The sequence below is a fragment of the Anastrepha obliqua genome, chromosome 1 (assembly GCF_027943255.1).
Source record: "Anastrepha obliqua isolate idAnaObli1 chromosome 1, idAnaObli1_1.0, whole genome shotgun sequence".
In the NCBI taxonomy this organism is placed as follows: Eukaryota; Metazoa; Arthropoda; class Insecta; order Diptera; family Tephritidae; genus Anastrepha; species Anastrepha obliqua.
In genome coordinates this window covers 32,085,515-32,109,775 of record NC_072892.1, presented here as the reverse complement: position 1 = coordinate 32,109,775, position 24,261 = coordinate 32,085,515, and the positions used below count along the sequence as shown (strand labels likewise).

Genomic DNA, 24,261 nt, shown 5'->3' with positions numbered 1-24,261 from the left:
CGACTATAGAGAATCAACGAAAATTATAAACAATGCATTGCACAAATCTACTGAAATGCCTGAATACACAATAATGAGAAATGTTGTAAAGCAATTTTCTGTTTATTTAAAGGCAACTACTGTAATTTCGAGTTGCAACAAAATGCGATAGCTTATTTAATGACCACAGATTGTCGACGAAAATTGCAAGCGGGCACACAGACACATACAAATGCATTGACTCCATATATTTTAGAATGGGCATACAGGATGATCCAAGTGCAGTGATCTTTTTGAAACATCTGTAATTTTAACACTGATTAACGCCGCTCAAAGTCTTGACTCTCAGTCAGCGCGAGTATCAGGCCTCTAGAGAACGAAATAAGAAACGTCTGCGCTTAAGCGGTGAAAGCCATATTATTTTTAATTTTTTGCGAATAATTAGTTTGAAATTGTATTACATTAATGCTTTCGCTATGCTGAACCCAAACATGCCATTTGCAAGAAATATTGTGAGACCGATCAACTGTCACTTTCTCTGAAAAGGAAGAGAAACTTCCTAAAGGTTCTAGGAAGGCATCCCTCAGGTTCTATGACTAGCTGATCACAAATTTCAGTTTTACTATTGGCTACTGCCAAGCAATGATGCTATATTATTTATTATAATTTCAATTTGTTTCCATAAACTCTTGTTAGATCAAGGCTCTGACGACGCCGTCATGGTGCAGATTCAAACTAGTCAACTCCTGTAAGGAGCAGATCAAATCTCTTTAGTGTGCAGCATATCTCTGAACTGGGTGCCAGGGCATAGGAACATAGAGGGAAATGAAAGGTGAGCTTGCTAGGAAGAGGACTGAATTGGGCTCAGAGATCTCCTATCCGGTCATCGGCATCTCCCTGACTGTTGTTAAATAGGAATTGCACAACTTGAATTGAAAAAGATGGAGCTCTATTTCTTCATGCGCTTTGTTGAAAACCTTTTGGCCCCAGTACAAAAGACGGAGAACGCAGAAAGTTATGGGTACTCCACGCTATTCAATTTCCAAACTTGTAGCTGTGTTAACCGGTCATTGGACGAACGGCACACAGGTGAAAAAGTTAGGTTTACCATTTAATCCTCACTGCAGCGGCTGTGGGGACCTTTCGGAGAATAAGACTAATGTGCACTCTCTCTGTAAATGTCCGGGTTTGGAAGCTAGGTCAGTAAGGTCAGCGGGTGCTGCTTTCTTCTACAGCCTGGGGCAGTTTGCCAACCTAAATCCCATCAATCGACCCCATTATATCAACAGCTCTGGTTGGCTGTAGATATCTGCCTGTTGGAGGTCTCATAATGACATCAAGATGCCGCTTAAGTGCTACTTGGGAAGGGCAGAGTGGTATTTAACCATTTCTCCTACCTACCTACCTACCTACCTAAATCCTATTGGAGCAGAGGGCGTCATGATGCTATGTGATATAACAAAATTGTACTAAACACAAAGAAAAGAACTTTTGACTATATGCAACATAAATCGCACCCAATATTACACAAGGTGGCGCAAAATTAATTACTTTATCGGAAGATCTATGATTTTTGCAAACGGCAACAAACAGGCATGCAATGCAGCGCGTAAAGGTCAAAATAAAGATTTCTTTCACTCAAAATCAAGTTTTTTTTTTTTTTAGTATAAAAATTATTCAAAAACAAAATTCGATGATTAATTTTGGATAATGGAAACTGCTGGGTTAAGCTGTTTTTAATTGGGTCATTGGTTTCTAAGCGAGAAGTACGCGATTTTATCTACATTTTGTTTTGATAAGATTCTCTCTTCTTCTTAATTGGCACGATAATCGCTTAACTGATTTTGGCCGAGTTTAACAAAGCGCGCTAGTCGTTTCTTTCTCGTGCTAATCGGCAAACGATAAGATTATTTAGTAAAAATATACATTCAACACCTGCCGGTGAATACGGCAAAGATAACGCGCCTTGCACAATTTGAAATATGTTGTGAAAGAGTTGCTCATCTAACTCAAACCAAATCTTACTGAGAAAACTGGTTTATGTTTATTTTGTAAAATTAATTGTACTGATTGTTGTATCATTCCTGATAATGGTATCAAAACAGCGCTACGGCTACTTAAGGAGTGCCAGACTGGCACTTCAACCATTTCACCTACCCACCTGCATCATCACTGCTGCCAAGTAAACTGTATTAAAAAATGTAAATAAAATTCGCAATCTAGACTTATTTATAGTAATAGTTTTTGATTTGTAAGACTTCATATACGTCTGCAGAAAAACCGTACGTAGGAGCTTAATCCAAGCTTAAGAAAAACACTTCAAAGCAAATGGTCGCCTGTTTTTTTCGGAAAATCTGGTCACATCGCAACTCTTCCACTAGAGAATCTTAAAACAGTCAATTCTAAGTTATACACGACCATTTTTTTGCCAGAAGTTTTTGGGAGAATTCAGGAAAGCCGATTGCCGAACACGAATCATCCGTCGTCAAGACAATGCGAGCTCTCACGTATCGGCTTACACAAGAGAGTTTTTGAGTACTTAAAAGGTCGATTTAATGGCCTTACATCCCTGATTTGGCACCTAATGATTTCTTTTTGTTCTCGAACAACAAAATTAAAATGAGAGGTTAACGTATTTCAACGCCTGAAGCAGCGTATGAACTTTTCAAACGACCTCGTAGTGTTACTGGCCGTTCAAGCAAAAGCTCTATCAAGTCTTACACTAGCATTGGACATTTTATCATTTCGCATAATAATTAGAAAAAGTTCTTGTAAATGCAGAAGTTAAATTCTGTTCTAAATGCTCTATTATTAAAAAACAGTCTTAATAAACTTTAAAAGTAAAACTTTAGTAAAGTAAAATTTTATTTATTTTTAATTTTTTTATTATTATTTTTACTGCTATCAGCTGCCAGTTTTTCTTTTGGTTAGCGACTTACCGATAGCTTATCTCTCGATAAACTTTCGATTAAAAATGCACTAACAGATGTTAGCTAGTCAGACATTGACGAAACGACTCGAGTTGAATGAAGCTGAATCCAAAGACGATTCAAGCGTTAATATCGTTGAATATCGTTAATTCTTTCTAATAAAATATATGAACAAAATTTAAGTCTAGTTCATTTGATTTCATTTATATTTATTTTAACATGTATTTTGAACCACCCTGTATATAAGAAATCGCATGATAATTAAATTTTTGTATGTACTCATGAATCGCTTTACTGTTATAATATCATAGCTTGTGGCGACATTTCTGTTTGTTATTGACAAAACAAACTATGTATAATATTTGCCTTTTGCAATTGTCGATATCAACAGCATTGCATGCGCAGGCAAAACCCTTTGATAAAACTGCGATAAAACTTAAAAAAACTGATATTGCATAATACCCACTATTAATTCATACCCCTACAATGTATTCCATATAAACTTTCATAAACACATAATTTTTTTTTTTATAAAAATATACTAAATACTATAAAAATAACTATGAAGTCGAAAATAAACAAGACTGAGCTAAAATAGAAACCACAGGAGCTTTGTTCTGATAACCTCGAGTTCATTTATTCTAAATAGTCCCCTCTGGCCTCGATATATTGTTTTGCGCGATCTAAAAGCTTTTCGAAAGAGTGTTTCGGGTCATTGATCGGAATGTCCTTTTGGATGGTCTCTACGGACGCAAAACGTTTTCCTCTCATGGTCAAATGCAATTTTCCGAATAGGTAGAAGTGACAGGGAGCCACACCAGGCAAATACGGTGAATGGTTGATGGTTAAAATGCGATTTCTAGTCGAAAAATCAGTCACAAGAGTGGATCTATGAGGTGGTGAATTATCATGCAATAAGCGCCAGCTTCCTGCTTCTCGGTATTCACGGCGAATACGACGAATGTGATGCAACAAACGCTTCAAAACGTCAATACAGAAAATTGCATTGACGATTTGGCCCGTTGACACGAACTCCTTGTGGACAATTTCCTTGGAATCGTAAAAACAAATGAGCATCGACTTGACTTTTGACTTCTCCAAACGCGATTTTTTGGGTGGTGGCTCGTCTGGGGCCTTCCATTCGGCATTTTGACGCTTAGTTTCAGCTTCATGTTGGGAACACCACGTTTCAACACCAGTTACCATTTTGTAAAGGAAGTTCTTGTCTTTTCTCGGCATCTTTAATGAGGTCTTTCGAATGTTGAATTCTGAGCAATTTTTGGTCCTCAGTTAACTTGTGCGGAATGAAACGTGCACAGACCTTTCGTAAGCCCAAATGATCAGTTAAATGCGATAAATCGTTGTTTTGGAGATATTCAACTCCGATTCCATGAATTTCAACGATGATTTCGGTTCATTTTCAATAAATTTATAAACATTTCGATGGAGTTTTCGGTGATTACTGATTTTGGGCGGCCAGTAAGTTCATTGTCATTTATGTCCTCACAACCATCTCTGAAGCGTGTAAGCCACTCATGAACTCTGGCACGAGATAGAAAATCAAAGCCATGAACTTTTTTCGTCGTTTCAAATGCCTCGGTAAACGTTTTACCGATTTTAAAACAAAATTCGATATTAGCTCTTTGTTCGAAACTCATTTTTGTACCGATGATACAAACATACTGACACTTTATACGCAATAACTTCGCTTCCATTGAGCCGAATGTCACCAAGCTTTCACTGGAAGTCAGCTAGGGATGTAACTTCCAACGCACTAACTCATTAAAAAGATGGCGCCACCAAAAACATTTTTCTAACGTCAGCCTTGTTTATTTTGGACTTCAGCTTGTATTGTCTCAAGTATTGTACCAAATTTTTCCCAATTTCATCAAAAGTTTGCAGTTTCATAGGCCATTGAATTTTAGTGCAAGTTTCAAGTGGCTAAAAAATATCGTTGATTTTTCACAATGTTTTATCACTGAAATCTCACGCCTTTGTCTTCTATACAAAATAGCAACATATGTTTTTTTTTTTGTCGGGACAGGCTAGCAAGTACAGCACTCAGACACAATTAAATCTATTGCACTGTACTCGGGTTCGCTTTCTAATTTTCTTTAAATCAAGGAGCCAAGGTGGTCGCTTCTTAACACATCAGTGCCAAAGACGTCAAGCCTGATTCGATCGGAGACCGATCAGGCACACAGAAAGTGGCCCGCCATTTCATCCTCCTCTCCCCATGCTGGGCAGACTGCTCTGCCTGAGATACTTACCTTTTCCATGCTCTTCGCCCCTAGAAAGTGGCGCGTCATCAGTCCTTCTTTTTAATGACAGGAGGACCGCGACAGTCGGTCGGACATGACAGGTAACATCCGTTTTGCCCATCTGCAGCCTCTCTTAGCCTGCCAGACTCATTTGTGAGTTAGAGTTATCCGTTTTCCGACCATGGCGTTAATGGCTGCAGAAGGGAGTGGCAGAACAGGCTCCGTGCCAAGGAAGTGGGCCTCAGAGCCCATCCTAGTTAAAGAGCCTGAGATCTCGTTAACCGCGAGAACCACGTGTCTCAGGACCCATGTTAGCGTCAGGACATTATGTCCACTGACATAGTTCAACCTAGATTTACAGTACTCAACTACCCTTGAAGTGGTTGGGGGGCTGTCTAAGGCCATGAGAGCAGCTTTGCTGTCGCTGCAATCTGCCTCTCCATCTGTTTTCCACAACAAAGTTCATCGCTTCTTGAACAGCATACACCTCCGCTTAAAACACAGATGGGTGCATTCCAACAGCAAAGTGTAGATTTGTCCCGCTGGATTCCATGTAGACATTAGAGCCGGAACCGTGCTCGGTCCTGGAGCCATTCGCAAAAATGCTGCGTGAGCTCATTTTCATAGTTTGATCAAAATTGAGCCTCTGGCAGCACCACATTGTATCTCTTTTCAAGTACGACTATTAATGGCAAGGACTCAAAGGGCATGGCGACGATGCAGCACAGTCGTTTGATGTACAGGCGGTCTGATAAAATGAATTATAAAGCAACACTGAACATTCGGCTGGAAAGGGCTAGCCGAATTGTCATTGAATTCCTTTATATCTAGAACACTATTTTTATTTGAATTGGTTAAAACCTTGGTCATTAAACATTTTAATCCTTTATAGAATATATTTCTCTTATCAGCTTCTGTTCTAAACAGCTGAAGTCTAAAACTATTACTTTCCCTGATTAAATATGAGTGGTTTTCGTATCTTAGGTTATCGCACAGATAATCCGGTAACCTGCAGAGGTGTGGCCAACATCAGACCGTTAACCGGCTCTCAGCGATTTAGAAGCAATCAGCTGATTGGCTGACGTAAATGAGGTCATGTTTACGAAAAATTTGAGATTATGTCGGTGATATATGAAAAAAAAATTAACGAAACCTGCCCTAATGTTTCTTCGCTGCCCTCTGAACAACAACTGATTGGACGAGTTTGTGAATGTGCGTAAAATGAGCGAGCCGAATTCTGCTGCCGAGTACCCGGTGAGTGGCAGCCGAAGTTACTCTCTCAATTTTGCTTCGGGTGGTCAAGCCTGGTAATCGATCATCCTTGTTAAACACGAACTTCATAGCGTGATAAAATATTTGCTGGGTATATTAAGGGTACATGCAACGAGCTCCTTAAATTTTAACTTATTATCGATATAAATTTCTAGATATTTAATGACTTTTACTTCTTCGACTTTTTCATTTTTAATTTGTAAGTTATGGTTCCCAGAGGTGGCTCTAGAAAGGATCGGACACTTTGTTTTTGTCATATTTAGCTTTAGTTTATTTACACACAACCAATTCCATAAACAGTCAAGGTGTTCTTGCATCTTTGTATCGTCAACAAATAGTTTTATCTTACAATGTTTTAGTGCTTAATATTTATAACATTAAGATAAATATTGAAGGATAAGGGAGCTTGGACCGACCCCAGTGGTAAACCAACTTCGACTACTACCTTTTTTGACATAGATGAATCTATAAGCGATCTGCACATGATCGGGATATGGTCCACTGACTCTTGTCGTTTCTGTGACCAATCTCAGGTGACACCAATGCACCTTCTCCTTGAATGTAGTGCTATAGCACAGAGAAGGTTGAGACATCTCCGACCATTTACAGCTGGAAGAAAGTCAGTCCAACTCAGCTCTATCTTAAACAACTGGGTCTGGATGAGGTACTGTGATGAGTAGAGAGATGAAGTGCAAACTTTCAATAAATTCAAATCTCTAAAATCTGATTCCGATCTAACAAGAAACTACGAAACCACTCAAGTTCAACGATCTCAACGCCAATAGATTTCAGTGTTTTCGAATCATCGCCGAAACAGTTTCCCAATATTTCTAAGATTTTCGCACCAATGAATCCATTTTTAACCCGAAATTTAAGGGGGTAGTATGGTTAATTCGGTGTAAAACAAGCATATTTTTCGAAATTTTTTTTGTCGACACAGTTGATTTATTCAAAATTTTAAAATTACTTCATTATAAAGTCATATTTAAAGAATATTGTGTGAAATTTTCATTGATTTTTATGAAGAAATGAGTTGGTGGCAGCGAATCTTCGCGGACGTCTCATAAAAAAGTTTTATTGCGGTGTCCCTCAGAACTCATTACTGGATCAACTAAAATCAAAAAACCAAATTGATTTCATCAGCTAATAAAGTTTCGCAGGTAACAACGTCGAATGTTTTTTTTTTTTTTTAATTTTTTAAAGCGCTTTGAAGTCAAAACACCGATTTTTCATAAAAAAAACTTGAAAACTTTGTTGTTTTAAAATATGACAAAATTAAAAAAAAAAAACTCGACGTCATTACCTCGTGAATAAAATAAAGAAACAAAAAAACCAAATTTGAAAAGAATCGGTGCAGTAGATATGAATCTACAGTGGACACCGACCGTAAAAAAGGAAAGTGTGAGAAAAACGCGTTTAAAGATTTGTGAAGATTGTGAAATCCGGTTGGAGAGGTAGATACTTAATCCTTTGTGTCTTTGACAATTTTATTCTAATGCACTTCAAACTTTCACACAATAATCTTAAGATGTTATAGAATAAATTAAAAAAAAAAAAAAAAATGAAAAAAAAAAATACCATACCCCCTTAAGGGGTTAGTCTACTTTGTCACTTTAAAATTTTTCAATTTTTTTTTTTTGCATAATTTGAAAGTATATATATCCAGAAATATTGTGTAAAAATTTTAAGAAAATCCGAGCACTCTAACTATTTTTTTTTTACCTGAACATCATTTCGTCTACCTGCGCGTATAGCGCACATTAAAAACTTTAAACGCGTTTTTCTCAAAACAACGTTTTCAAAATCTAGCTCCACTGTATCTCAAAAACTAATCAACCGATTTTCATAAAATTTGGATCACCTATTCTAGACATAATTTGCACCAAATTGACGCTCGGGGGTTTTGAAATTTTAAATTTTTACTATATATTTTTTTTAAATATGCGAAAAAAAAAACCGTTCTATCAAAAATTTTCCATTTTTATCAGCCATTTTTTTTGTCTTCATTAAAACCTAATATCCGAGGGTCATTTTGTAGCCAGTATCTTACTGAATCTGAAACATTTTGATTTTTTTGTTTCAGACAAGCCGTTCTTGAGTTCTGATGGAGCTGCCTCACCAACCCATGTTTGAGACGTTACGCTTCACTGCTATTTTTTTACTAAAAATACTATAAAATTGAATAAAAAAAAATTTATTTCTGAATTTTAAGACTTTATTTAATAAATCAAACAAATTTTATATTACTATCATTTATAGTTTTCTCAAAAAAAAAATCACGAATATAGCCTTTTTTTCGAGTCTCCAAAGTAGACTGACCCCTTAATACCAACTCGCTGTTGTTTTAAATTCAAATCTATTTTAAAACTATAAAAAGTCGAGAATACGCGCACAGAGATTGATTTATTCAAGACGGCGTAACTTTTACAAATGACAAGCAATGGTGATAAAATGTAGGAATGTTAATCACAGATTGGTAACCTAACAAAAACAAAAAAAAAAAAACCGAACAGTTGAGTCAGTGTCACCTGACGGTTGTTTCGGGAACTTTTTGATATTTATTGGTGGTGCAATCACCCTATCGGAAGATTTATAATTTTTGCAAATAGCGTTATACATACGTTAATCATCTTTGGCACTTGTGGATTAGACAGCTGCATTAAACAAACAGACAAGCCATAGAGCGCGTAAAGGTTGTTAAAATAAAGATTTCCATCATCCACAATTTTTTTTAAATTTAGTACAAATAAAATTTCAGTTATGCAAAAACGCAATTGGATGATTAATTTTGCGCCACATTGTTTTTCTTGCCGTGCAATGTATAAATTTATTATAAACCTAACCACAATACAAAGTTACCATTGTTTTAAAGCATTATTTAACACAAATATTTTAATTCAAATAAACATTTCAAGTCAATCACTCTTTTGAAATTTATGAAGTATATTAAATAGGTTTGTAAGAGGTTCCAAGAATGTGAATCTTTTAATCGAACGATGGACCAGCAACATATACTTTCATTGACGGTAGTGGAATTAACAGACAAACTGGTTGATTTTTGAATGCGTTGGGCTGATCGCGAGCGACATTAACTCGGAATGCGTGGAGCTGACAAGTCGGCAAACATCAGACAATAGAAGTGTCAGTTTTCACCTTTCTGCTGATTGGAATGCGTTGCAAATGCTTATTTACGCCAAACAATTGATGAGGACTGTGAAAATGTGCATATGCAGGCAAAATTTTACAAACAGTTGGAATGCCAGCACTGCGTAGAGAGTTTTAAATGGCAGAATGAGAACTACTTGGGGCATTCGTAGCCCTCTGAAGTCGGGAAGTCAATAAATTTGGGGTATTCTTGTTTGATAGAGTACTTTACAGAAAACATTCCCAACTCTTATATAAAAACAAGGGCCATTTGGTACAGAATGATTCAATAAGACCCCAGATTGTCTTTTATAAACACAATTTGTCAAAGTGAGCTCGGTGTTTATAGACCTCAAAAGAGCCTTCCAGACGATTGACCGGGAAATATTGTTGAAAACACGGAAAACAGCAATTTACGAGCCCCATGAACGCTTCAGACGAGAACGTGAGTCCATCGAGGATGACGAGCTTGGTGGCGGGCCTTCGATGTTCAAAACTGATGAAAATATCAATAAATTGAAAGAAAACTTAATCAACAACCGCAAATTAACAATCAAAGAGCAGGCAGAAGCACAGGACCAACATTGCTAAGGGATCCCTTCCGGACATTGTTGTCCAAGGATTTGGGTTTGCGACGTGTTCCTGGAAAGTTGGGCCCAAAGATCTTGAATTTCATGCAAAAAGCGCTCGCGTTGCTATCACCAAAGACATGATTTCCAAGGATGAACCCGACCCAACATTCATCAAACGCATCTTTACTGAAGACGAGACGCGGGTTTATGATTACAACACGGAATCCAGACATCTGACGAGTGAGTGAAGAACTCGGAATGAAACAAGACCAAAATAAAGTCGTTTTCAGTCAACAAAGAAAGAGATGTTCATGGTTTTTATGGATTAGAAGGTCAGACAGTTAATGACTATTATATGGGCGTTATGAGAAGTTTACGTGAAGTAATTCGCCAAAAAAAGAAAGGATTTATGGAAAAAATAGTACATTTTGCACTCTGATAACGCACCATGGCACAGTGCCATCGTTATTTGTGAACTTTTTACCAAGAACGAAACGAATCCCATCCAACAACTATCGAATTCGTCTGATATACGAATACTATCAAGTAGTAACCGAATTCAGCTGATAGGGCACCCTGCGTGCTTTGTTTTCTGTATGATTGAGTCAATAAACCACTACGAAGAGCGCGTTTCAACAGCCGAAGGGAAGTAATGGAGAAATCGAAGAGGCTCTGATGGCTATAACGAAAATAGAGTTTCAGAAATGTTTAAAGAGCCGGATTAAACGCTGATATAAGTGCGTTACAGTTGATGGGGAATGCTTCGAAGGCGATAATTTCACTTTTGATTAATACTCTTGTATTTTGAATTTTCTGAATATATTCCGGGAATTTTTGTTTTGCTCCATTTTATTGATTTTTTGAAATCAACAAATCAAAATCTTCAATCAGACAAACTTCGGCTCTTCTTGCACTAAACTGTATAAACTTGTTGTTGTTATTGTAATAGGTTAAAACATTCTCCATACCTTTTTGGTAAATGCTGCTGGACTTATAGAAATCTGGGTCGTTAAAGTAACTAATGCCCGTTTGGCTGGGATGACTTCCTACTTATGTAAGCCCAGGCCTTTCGAGTAGCGTTGATGCCCGATTAACTCGGAGACTCGCTTGCCTATGTGTATCACATATTTACTACTTGCTTACTTTTAACATAAGTTAATTTTTTTATATATTCAACGTGCCAGTATGCGGAAGCTTTTCATCGCCTATCGCTAAAGCGTGACTTACTAGTACATTATTTTCACAATGATGTGCAAATAAAGTATGGCTTGCAAGTTCTATTAACTAGAAACTTCAGTTAACGAAGGGGTAAGGTATTTGAAATTATTATTATTATTTTTTTTCCTTATTTTTACTTTTTTTTATTTTTTTATATTTTTTTTTTATTTTTATTTTTTTTTTATTTTTATTTTTTTTTTCTTAATTTTTTTATATTTTTTTTTTTTTGTAATTTCTTTTAAATGAATGCATAATTTCTCAGAAATATTTTGCCAAAATTTCAAATCGATTGGAGCAAGATTGACGAAGTGATGAGCATTTGAACTTCCTTTGCTACCGGCCGTTAAAGCGTTTTCCTGAAACTTGTTATTTTTGAAATCCATGTATGCGCAGTCATAACTCATAACTCAAATTTTGCTCAGTACTTCTTTACATAATACACCGACCCCTAGGAGCGGATCCTGCGTTCCCACGGCAGTCGGTTCTACGTTATCGAAACGACCGGGATTTGTAACCGGCCAAGGACTGTCACTCCAGCAGCATTTCCTGTACATATATGGAGAATGTTTATGCTGTTACAACAACAACAACAGCCATTATTATATAATTTTTTTTTTTTAATAATTATTAATTTTACAATAACAAATCAGCCGATTTTTTAAGCGAAATCGGTTTTTAACTTTCATGTGCTAGAAAAAATGTAACAATCGAAAAGAAAATTCTATCAGAGATACTTTGAGAAATATCTCCTTGTCCCTTCACAAAGGCATTTTGATATTTTCCTCTCTGATATTCTGTTGCGAGTTATGATTTACAAAGCAAAACAACTTTTTTTCTAGGCGCTTCTGAAGTTTCAGAGTCACTCGGTTAATTTTCAATATTTTGCAATGAGAATTTAGAAAAATATTCAAATTTTAAATTCCTTTTTTTACCACACAAGATACACTCAGATTTCTTCCTGAACAAAATCTTCTAAAATAAACTGATTAACAGTACTTTAGTACGCACAGCCTTCAGTCTTCTATCAAACTTCACATTACTCATCAGCATTTAATGCATTTTTTAGCCATTGCGATAAATCGAAGACGTAAATTTTCTCGTGCAATATTCTTTGTTCAAGAAGTACCCGCCGTTTTAAACTAGAACGGGTGCAATCATTTATTGGGTCGGTACCGAATGATTGGTACCATTTGGAAGTAGGTAGGTTCCAATCTCAGTGCATGAAACACCAAAATGAGAGAAAGAGTCGCCCCTCTCGGCAGACAATGGCAAGCCACCGAGAGTATTTGTGGCATGAAAAAGCTTCTCATAAAACATATCTGTCATTCGAAGTCGTCTAAAAACTGCAGGTCCCTTCATTTGTGAAACAACGGCAGGTCGCAAGCCACAAATAGCGCGAATTATTATAAATTTTTTGTTTACTTAATTACCTACAAAATAATCTACATATTAATTTATACACTTATTCAAAATTCATTCTGCAAATTTTCCGTTATTACTTTAATCATCTAAATAGTAGCTTGAGCTGTGGGAACAGGTCACATATAAATAAGGAGCTTTCGAAATGATGTCAACGTCCTTTTTTTCTCAAACCGAATACAGGGTTGCCCATATTCGATGGACCCGACGGATTTCGATGACTCTTTGGGCCCATTCCAATCGACGAGGCTTGTCCGCAGGCAACAATCTTTGCGTCAATTGAATCTTATACGGGAATAAATGCAAATCAATGCGGATAATTCGTTGCAAAGTGGTCCAAGCAATGCCCATCTGCTGAGAACGGCGATTTTGCAATGTCCTTGGCGACGCCTTGGTCGGTTTTGATTTGGCCTCTTTGGATTAGAAAGAGCATCACCAGTCGAAAACCTTTCGTACAAACGTTTAATGGTGTTCTTAGAAGGCGCACTTTTCATATTATTTAATTTTTTATACGCACGTTGAGTTTCCACAATTGACTTCTTTTGTTGAATGTAAATTTCAACAATTTGGGAGCGCTCGCGTGGCGTGTACTGTTCCATGGTAAAAATCTGCTTGGACTGACGCTTCCAACGCGGTATGTCATTAAGCGATCTGACGTCTCTGTCAAAAGATACAGGGTTGCCAGATGGGTCCGTCGAATATTGGCAACCCTGTCGTTGTAGTAGCCCCATACGCTTAATTATTTTTAATTAACTTGCTTTTAAAACTTCGCAAAAATTACCCAAAAAATCATCTTTTTTGACATTTAATTTTTATTTTTATTTTTGAAAAACTGTTATGTAACTCCAAAGCTTTACAAAGCAACTCGCCTGAAAGTATGCAAATATAAGCACAAAAATATCTCAACTTATACTTGGAAGCACTTGCTCTACATGTCGGCTGGTGAGCTAAGCGAGTAAAAGCAAACTTCTATGAAGTTCGCTAAACTTTTCTTGCTTTCAAGTACTATTTATTCGCTTAGCAACTGCGGACGGAGCCCTTTAACGAACAGAGAAGTGGTAAAACAACCACTGTTAATAAACACTATTCTGATACAGCACAGCATTGTCAAAGTAGACCTGACGGTCGTTTCCGCATACTCACCTGAAAAAAAAAAAATTGTTTGAAGTATAACAATTTTCCGGCAAACGGGTGATAGGAAACGACTATTTCAGATATAATAAATACTCTAACCAAATGCCATTTCAATTAATAAATCCTTCGTATATTAAACAAATAAAAAAATGCTTCGTACTCGTATATTGCACTTATGAGTGCCTATAAACTTATAATTATTGACAATTCAATTACTTAAGAATGTTCAAGTGCCCATTGATTAAAACTCATTTAGATTGCATGTGGCACCACTACTGGGTGTTTATTGAGGTATATTAAAATTTAATCGTAAATACATATACATATGCATACATAATACAAATTACATACTTATATACTCAATTGAAATCAGAATTATCAGTTAATAAAAATTATTGTGTGCCTGCAGGTATATAAATGTAAAATCGACGCATTCCGCAAAATAAATCTTAAAACAACTTAAGAAACTTCAAAACATTATTATTATTTTTAATTTTTTAATTTTTTTTTTTTTGTGAGTGATTGTCATTTATTATTTCTGGACTATTATTTATTAATTATTAAAAAAATTTACTCAACCGAAAGTTATGATTTTTGACACTAATCGGATTGGAGTTTTTGGGCTACTGAGAACTATTTAGTATACAACTAATGGTGCAGGGTGTCCGGAGGCGGTATTAAAAAATTAAACAAAATTATTAATGATACAAATTTATTTCTATCACTATTACAAAGAAGAAAAGTGCGGATTTTATTTTTTAAAAATGAGTTCCTCTATATCTTCTGGCCTCCGCACTCCGTACCACTCTTTGAAAACTGATGTCGGGATGCCATTAATCTGGTGAAGGATAGTTTTATTTAATGCTTGGTCGGCACATGAGATCACAGAGATGTTTTATAGGCCTTGAAGTTGAAATTTGATAAAAGCGAGCCAAGAAGCACTGAGAGTAACTCCTAAAACGCTCAGGCTAAAAAGCCCATTGCATTCGAAGCTCTGAAAAGTTAAAGTTTTGATAGTCAAGATGAAAAGGAGAGTAGTGACAGAGAGAAGGAAATAGGATACAAAAGAGACAGCGATAACTACCCCTGTGAGCGTTTTCCAGATTCTTTAACAAATCTGAAAGTAAAGGGTGTTTTTTTTAGAGGTTAGGTTTTCAAGATGAAATAAAACGTATATATTTTAATGTTATGGCCAAGAATTTAGCTTTATTATAAAGATAAGGGTTTGCCATTATGTTTTAAAAATGATTTCGGGCAAGTGGAAGCCGCGGCTGGCTCGAATAAATTCCAGCCGGGAGGTCCAATTTTCGACCACTTTTTGCAGCAATTGGGGCCGTATGTCAGCAATAACGCGCCGAATATTCTCTTCCAAAACGTCAATCGTCTCGGGCTTATCTGCGTAGACAAGCGACTTCTCATAGCCCCACAAGAAATAGTCCAGCGGTGTTATATCGCACGATCTTGGAGGCCACGCCACAGGTCCACGGCGCGAGATAATGCGCTCACCAAAAGTTTCCTTCAATAAATCGATGGTTGCGTTGGCTGTATGGCATGTAGCGCCATCTTGTTGGAACCAAAGTTCGTCCACATCAACATCGTCCAATTCAGGCACGAAAAAGTCATTAATCATGGCTCTATAGCGCTCTCCATTGACTGTAACATTATGGCCGGCTTCATTTTTAAAGAAATATGGACCAATGATTCCCTCTGCCCATAGAGCACATCAAACAGTGACTTTTTGAGGATGTAACGGCGTCTCAGCAATGGCTTGTGGATTATGTTCACTCCAAATGCGACAATTTTGCTTATTGACATACCCATTCAACCAAAAGTGAGCTTCATCGCTGAACAAAATTTTCTTCGATGCGTCGCGCGAACCGAACCATTATTTTCGTAATAAATTTGCACGATTTGCAAACGTTGTTCAGGTGTAAGTCTATTCATTATGAAATGGCAAACCAAATTGAGCATAAATCAAGTGACAGCTGTCAAAAAGACCATCTACGAAAAAAGTAGTGCCAACTTGAAAACCTAACCTCTAAAAAAACACCCTTTATCATCCAGTTGGAAAGAACGAATTTTATTTATTCTCATGACATCAGAACCGAAAATTCGTAGGCTTGCTCTAGCAAAGGCAGTAGAAAAAATGCTCAATGCGCGGGTGCTCAATAATTCCAATGGTGGCCATATGCTAATCCCATGGGTTGTGCCTTATAATAATACCCATCATCAACCGAATGTCTTTTCTTCCAAGTTTTGAAGAAAATTTGACAGTTTTCTAATCGGCCTTGCCACAAAACACTTTGCATTTCTGCAGCGTTCCAGACCAGACCATCGCTCTTTATGTAAATTGCACACATAATCGCTCAACCAATTCATAATTCCTGTAGAACTGATTCCGATTAATGGCTCTGGTCCCTGTGGGTAACCGCTGATCGCTGGCCGCTGTTGGCCAATTCATCGGCAATTTCATTTCATTGCACACCGCGTTCATAGACTTCACTTTTGAAGTAAAGTCCATAGGAGTAAGTTCGAGTGACCTGGGTGTCAGACTTATCAGTTCGTTAGAGAAGAAATCACGCTGTATCGGCATGGTATCTCTGGCCGTGTGCGACGTGGCACCATTTTGCTGGAAGGAAGGGCGTTCTCTTATTATTGGCAGAAAATAATCGTTCAGTATGCGCCTATAAGAGACACCGTTCACAGAAATTACTTGCCCTCGCTGATTTCCAAAAAAAAAAAAAAATTGTCTAATTATTCCACTGCTTGACAATGCAAACCAAACCGTCACTTTGGAACTGTCGTTGGTGGCTGATGATCTCTATTTTAATAGCCGGTGCTGTACTTTAGGTCAACAATTCTCTATCGACAGAATTGAGCGAGCTCAAAAAGTTTTTCTTAAGTATGCTTTCTCTTCACTGAATTTCTCTGATCCTATCTCGTCATATAAATCCCGCTTACTTCTAAATAATCTTAAACAGCTAGAAAGTAGAAGATCGATTTAATCGCTGCCTTTTTTGTTTAATATCATCAGGGGGGAAATTGACTGTTTCTCTTCTAGAAATGATTAACTTACCCGGTCTCTACCAGGTCTTTGCTTAATAAATATCCGTTTCGTTTGAATAGGTTGAGAACAAATTATGCCTGCAATGCTCCTATTGCTCGCTCGCTTCATGAACTCAATGAGATCTCGAATTCTATTGAATTCCAGTAAAAATAATTGTTTATTGATTTCAGAATAATTAAATAAATAACGGAAATTTTGCTTATTTACACTTCCAATTTAACGAAAATGTGCTTCCTCACTCCAAAAAATAGTTTTTACCATACGGCATCACTCAAACATTGTCTCGCAGAAATGTTTATGCAAATAAAAATGCATACGCCATTTTAATATTTAGTTCATTGTTCATTTGACTCTAATAGTGGATTATTTCGATCTGTCAATTCATTCTTTGTTTACAAGCAATTTGAAGTTGTCACACAAGCTTTGAAAATGAACCACGTAGTAAAAATTTTTGGTCTCTTTTTTGAGAAAAAGCTAAAAATGCAGGCAGGCAATGGCAAACCTGCTGACGGGCGACCACTATTTCTGCCATGAAAAAGCTTCTCATAAAATATATCTGCCATTCGGAGTCGGCTTAAAACTGTAATTCCAGTCATTTGTGGAAAAACAAAAATACGCACGCCACAAATTGGAGGCCAAACACCTAACAGAAGTGTACACCCCAATTATTTTTTTTTTATGAAACCATTGAATTAAATATATTAAAGTTGTGGGAAAATATTTACAGTGAATAAAAAACCTAATTTCATAACTTTTCAATCAGTCTGCAATGATGTTTTTCAAATATTTCTGCAAAATTTTGTCGCTTGTTGCGTAATTCTGAATAACTAAGCCTCCATGACAATTCTCAAACCACGCTGCAGTACAAAAATTTGGCAACCAATTCAAAATAAACGGTGATTCATTAGTTAAGAGCGCGCAGATTTTACAACTGGGATACTACACGCGAAAGTCAGCAAAAGTTCTTCGTACATGCATACATAAACTTATCTATGTATATATGTATTTTTTGTTTTGGATTTGCGCAATTTCATCAATATTTGTCGACCAAATTAAAATCGTAAAATAAGTAATGTGAATTGCTAAAGTAAAGATCACTCGACGCGCCTATCATTGATCGAAAACCGAAAGTAAATAATGGGAATTCAATTAGAGAATTAAATAACAGAAATATACAAAGGGCGCACAGACACACTACCACAAAAATGTGCCAGCAATTGAATGGGGTCTGGAAAATTGTACAAGTAACAAAATAAATAAAATACTGTTGAAGTTTAGACCAAACTATTCTCAGTTTTTTGCTTGCATCATCCAGGAAATCGAATGCATCAAAACGAAAAGAAAAAAATTACAAAATATAAAAACAAAAGATTCAGAGGAAAAGTAAAATTCAAGCGAATACAAAATCGCTGACTGATTTGCAAGCTCATTTATTGACGCATATATACACACAAACATACACATACACACACATGCATACACTCATACTCATACTCCCTCAGAGTTGCCTGTGCCTTCAGGACAGTGTCGTTTGAAGCAGTATGTTTCATATCAGGTATCATGCCACCAGATATAATGGCCTCTGAACTGGGTAGAGTGTACGACAAAACCAAAAGCCTAAACAGGAGATTAACGGCGGAAGAGCGTAAAGAAGAAAGACTGGGGAGCATAACTGAGTGGCAAAATCGCTGGGACCTAGCGACAAAAGGAAGATGGACGCATAAGCTTATCAGAAGCGTACAGGCTTGGGTTGAAAGAGGACATGGTGACACAGATTACTACCTCACACAGTTCCTGACGGGGCATGGATGCTATAGAGAGTATCTCCAAAGACTCGGCCACGAGGACGCAGTTGACTGCTCGCTCTGCGGCAACGGTAGTGAGAACGTGGAACATGTGTTCTTCTCCTGTCCGAGATAAGCATCTGAAAGAGTGTGCATCGAAGAAATCATAAAAGAAAAAATAACCCCCGGCAACGTTGTAGATCACATGCTGCAGTCGAAATTGGTGTGGGCCAAGATGAAAGAATGGTCCGCGAAAGCGTTACAGGAACTGCGGAAAAAGGAATGGGAACGCAGTAAGGAACGAAGACAAAGAAGTAATGAAGAGTAGACGGAGAGAGAATTACAAATGAAGAGCCATAATGGCTAGCTTGGCCCTGCGATGCAATGCTTAAACGGCGGTACCGCAGGGCAAACTAAAGCTACAGAAGTCGGAGTTAGGGTTTAGTACGTAGGTGTACTGTTTCGCAAGTCCAGTTTAGTAGTAATACTGACTGTGCGTGGTCCCGAATGAGGTGCACCCTTAGCGATCAGTATGAATCGTGCATGCCATCTATATTGACGGTATCTATGTAAGATTCCCCCTTCGGATAAAAAACAAAAAAAAAAAAAAAAAATACACTCATATAAGGATCACTACTGTGCTAAAGTGGACCTTAGCAACCAACCGTACGAGTATTACTGTGCGTTTACAGGTTCAAGGTTTGTGTCGCAATTCGCTCAGATATATTGGGTTGGGAAGTAAGTTCATAGCGTTTTTATATTTTCTTTTATTTTACAACGACTTGTTTGACCAAGAGTAAGTATTCATTTGGTAGAACTCTTTCTGCTGTACAATTTATGTTAATTGTATTTTTGAGTTACTAATTTTTTATTAGCTTTAAGGCTTAGAAATGGAAACCCACATTTTCGACCCCTGGTCTTCTTTGCTTTTCATCGAGGTCAAAAAGCAGCCGAAGCAACCCGGGACATTTGTGACGTGTATGGAGCAGGTATTATAGACGAGTCTCCAGCACGGAAATGTTTTGCAAAGTTCAAAAATGGCGACTTTGACGTCGATAGCACGGCCGGCAGCGGAAGGCCTTCTGAATTAGATGAAGAACGTCTCAAATCACTTTTGAGAACGGAGAGCGGCCAGTCGTGAATTGGCGCCAGTCATTCACCTTCATTCAATGGTATTCACCGAAAAATTGGAAACATGGATGCCTCACGAGGTCAACAAAAACAACAAACAAATAAAGTCGCCTTCAAATTGCTTCTCAGCATCTCGCTCGCCATCAAACAAAACGCCGTCATAAATAGCCCTTTTTGTCGTCACGGGAGATGAAATGATGCCTATACATCCGGGCGATACGCCAAAGCCGAGAGTCAAGCCGGAGCTTCAACCAAAGAAGATCATGATATGTGCTTGGTGGAACTGGGAGGGCATGGTGCATTGAGAAATGCTCGAAAAGAATCTCACGGTCAACAAGGAGCTCTACATTGTCCAGCTTCATCGCGTGAATGAGGCTATTCGACTGAAAGGACCTGATCGACATGGTCAAACCATACTCCTTCGCAACAACGCCAGACCCCGCACAAGTCGTCAAAGCCGCACTCTAAGAGTTCAAGTGAGAGTTCCTTCAGCATCCGCCGTATGAGGTGTTACGTTCGATAACAAAGAGGTCCTTAAAAATTGGCTCAAAAACTTCTTTGACACCAGACCATGCGATTTTTGACGGAACTGCATCAACAAATTGATCGAGAGATGGGAAGAGGTTGTAAACAGCAATGGCGTATATATAACTGATTAATTTGTTGATATAATTTATTCATTTTTAATTTTTATTTTAAAAGCTTACATGACAATAAAATTATTAGTAAACTCAAGCAAACGCAGCGCTAACAGCAGAGGCTTTCGGCTGGCTGGTGATGTGTGTTGGATCAGATACGACGGAGTAGGTCGGTGTCCTTTAGAAGTGTGTAAATTTTTTTTTATGTTATCTTCAGTGGCAGGCATCAAAAGTTGAAGAGGATCTCTGTTGCTGAAGTGGTGATGTCTTTGAGAAGGAAGTTCTGGGCAGGATACCAGTAGGTGATGCACACTGGCTGTGGTTTGGCAGAAGGGGCAGGTGTTGTAATAGGTGTGCGCTAGGTAGTTATTATGGTGTGCCCAATACGGAGCCGTGTTTATAGGGTAATGTGGTTGATAAGTACCGATGATGCATAGGCAGATTTTGTACGTTTGGGGTAAATGGGTTATAATACAACCATTCGCAAAGTAACTTTGTTTGTCTCTGTTCTTGAATAAATCGGTATATGTCCTGGGTAGGATGACTTCGGATGGGATTGTTGGTGTAACGGAAATGTCCTTGGCAATTGTATATGCCAGTGTGTTACCCTGGATGCCGGAGTGCCCAGGTATTCACATGATTTTGATACTGCTCCGTTGGGAAATTAGTATGTTTTTAATACCATCGATGATTTTGTTTGACTTGTTGTGGTTTTGGATGACTTGGAAACAGGGCAAACTGTCGGAGCAAATTATGTGTTTACGCTGGCTTTTGGCGCAGTATTGAACGGCGTGAAAATCGAATAGAATGAAAATAGAAGGCCATACATGACAACTTCCTGGCGCTTACACCCTTTTTTGGTGTTTGGCCGAGCTCCCCCTCCTATTTGTGGCGTGCGTCTTGATGTTGTTCCACAAATGGAGGGGTTTTTCTTAATTTTGGTGTTTCACCGAGATTCGAACCTACGTTCTCTCTGTGAATTCCGAATGGTAGTCACGCACCAACCCATTCGGCTACGGCGGCCACCACCTGATTTTCCTTTACCACTGAATATTTTGCCCTCCATGTTGTCGTATCGAGACGGAAGGCCCGATTCGGCAAGAATAGCCTTTATGAGCGATGTCGGAAATACGCGTAAGGATCTGCGCACTGCGGCATGGTAGGGGGAAGCAAGCTTCTTTAGATTTTGTTTGGCGTGTAATCCATAAACCGCTTGATGGTTGATAGTATGAGGGCTTTTACATGGGCATGATATAATTATTGTGGTTTGTTTAAATCAAAGCCTTCGGTGAAAACGCTACGAACTTATTCCCCAGCCTAAGCAGCAAAGTAAAGTACCCGTACTTAATTCTAAGATGGCTCATTTCGCATATTATTGGTTTCACAACTACTCCTTTCTGTCGTAAAACATGCAATGGAACCTAAGGGTTAGCTAACTCCGTGCAATGTGAAGAAGAGAGGAGAAGTGCACATTCTCCTAAATCTTTCATCTATTTAGGTCGAACTAATGAGTTGCTATCCAGTCTGCAATCGCATGAAACAAAATAATGTGTGTTGGCGTATGCAACAATAAACTACTTAACGGTGTTTATGAACAATTTATTCATACTCATTAGGCTACCAATATAATTACTCACCATTGTATATACACTTATATTTATATATTTATGTATACTAGTGCAAATAAGATGCACAGGTATTTCGTTAAATAATCTTTCCAATAGAACTGGAAATCTCGTAAAGTTTCTTTTTTTTTGGGTTTTTTTATAAATTTTCTTACTTAAATTGATTGGATGCAAATTGCAAAAATGTTGCAAAAGAATGCTGATTTGAAAGTGTTTGAGAGCTCCCAATAAATAATAAAATATGCATTTATACAAGAAAACCCCATTGCATTCGTACGCTTGTTCGAGCTTTGAAATCATCCGAACCCGGAAATTAATTCATATTAAATTACCAAGTGCACGATTACACGTAACCGGATATGGAATTTATGACATTTCCAAGAAGCGAGACAAACAGCAGTGCGAAAGTCCAAGTGCGAAAGTAAAAAACAAAATCACATTTCGTTAAAAAAAATTATTATTAGAATTAAAAAAAACCCAATTAGTTAAAGAAAAAATTTTATTAGAACTTTTTTTTTTGTTATTTGTTAGATAAAGCTTTTGAGCGTACATTTACAGGGTTTGATTGAAAAGTAATGAGCCTTTTTTAAGCAGTTTCATTAAACCTTTTGGCTTACACAAATAATATTCTTCAAAATAGGACCCTTGAGCGTCAATACACCGCTGGTAGCGGTCCTTCCACTGCAGGAAACATTTTTTAAACTCATCCGCCGAAATCGCGTTCAATTCGGCTGTCACAGTTTTTTGGATCGCCTCGATGGAGTCGAAACGCCTCCCCTTCAGCTTTCTTTTCAGGCACGGGAACAAGAAGAAGTCCGGAGGGGACAGGTCTGGCCCGTAGGGAGGGTGGGGAAGCACCGGAACCCCATCTTGGCGGTATGCGCCGGCGCATTGTCGTAATGAAGGGTCCAATTGTTGGCGAGGTCGGATCGAACCCGGGCGACGCGGTTTTTCAGCCGAAGGAGCACTTCTTTGTAAAATGCCGCGTTTACAGTGCTTCCTGGAGGTACAAACTCCTTGGGGACGATGCCTCGAGATTCGAAAAAGATAATCAGCTGCATTTTCGCCACTGCACGGAGCGATGTTGACTGCACCGCTGTTTCCAGCGTACTGGGACCAGTTTCTAGTGGAAGGAGAAGGTCCAACGATCATTTTCCCCCACCAGTCGATTCGGTTGATCGCTTGGCAGACGCTCCGCGCGGAAAGTCTCATTACTTTTCAGTCGAACCCTGTATTCCATTTTTGCAATGTAAATAAATACTTTTCACTACTTATGTTTGATTAGCGCATAAGTCGTTTTTTCCCCCTGTTAACCGACCCCAATTAGAAAAACCTTCTCTACTTAATCCTTCCAGAGTGGACGGACCTCTTCTTCTTTTGCCATTCAATTAATTTATTGCATTATTCAAGCCTTTATTGCAATAATCAAGCCATACGGCCAGATTTATTGAAAAAAGTAGTCGAAAATTGGATTGATCGAATGGACTATGTAACTCATAGCCTCGACGGACATATGCCGGATATCATATCAAAAAACAAAGGCCAAGAAATTATCTACCAGATTATAATAAAAAAATGCATGCCAACAATATTTTGTAGATCATTTTAAGTCCTCAAGCTCTTAAAAAAACACCCGATACAAACGAGTGCATCACTCTCCGCACACAAAAAAAAAGAAAAACAAGATAGGCACTTCTTTCCATCGAATTGTATAAAATATATAAATACATATATTATAAACTATTTCGGAAAAATGTTAAGATTTATGTGAACTGGACAGATTTGAAAGCGGTGGAGTCTTAAGGGGTTATGTACAGTTAGAATGCCGAAAAAAAGCGAATTTTCCAGAATTTCTTCTGAGAAAACTTTTAAATTTATTGATCTAAAAATTTGTACACATATTATGTCATCTTTTAGCTGTATTTTAAGACTTAGTATTAGTAAAAATATTTATTTGGAAAGGAGCTATAGCTGAGCTCCGGGAGTTCTTCTAAAAAAAAAAACGTTTTGCGGTGACTACTATCTCTGAACCAGATCCTCTGAAATGAAAAAACCAAGCAGATTTCGTTAAAATAATGTTAAATCTA

The 24,261-nt window shown here is 37.7% G+C and overlaps 1 protein-coding gene across 9 annotated transcripts in view; it reads right to left on the bottom strand.

The window, feature by feature from the left end:
- The window catches only part of LOC129236041 (probable multidrug resistance-associated protein lethal(2)03659), a 73,689-nt gene that overhangs the window by 29,906 nt on the left and 19,522 nt on the right, over window positions 1–24,261 (bottom strand). The gene's annotated exons all lie outside the window — the stretch shown is intronic.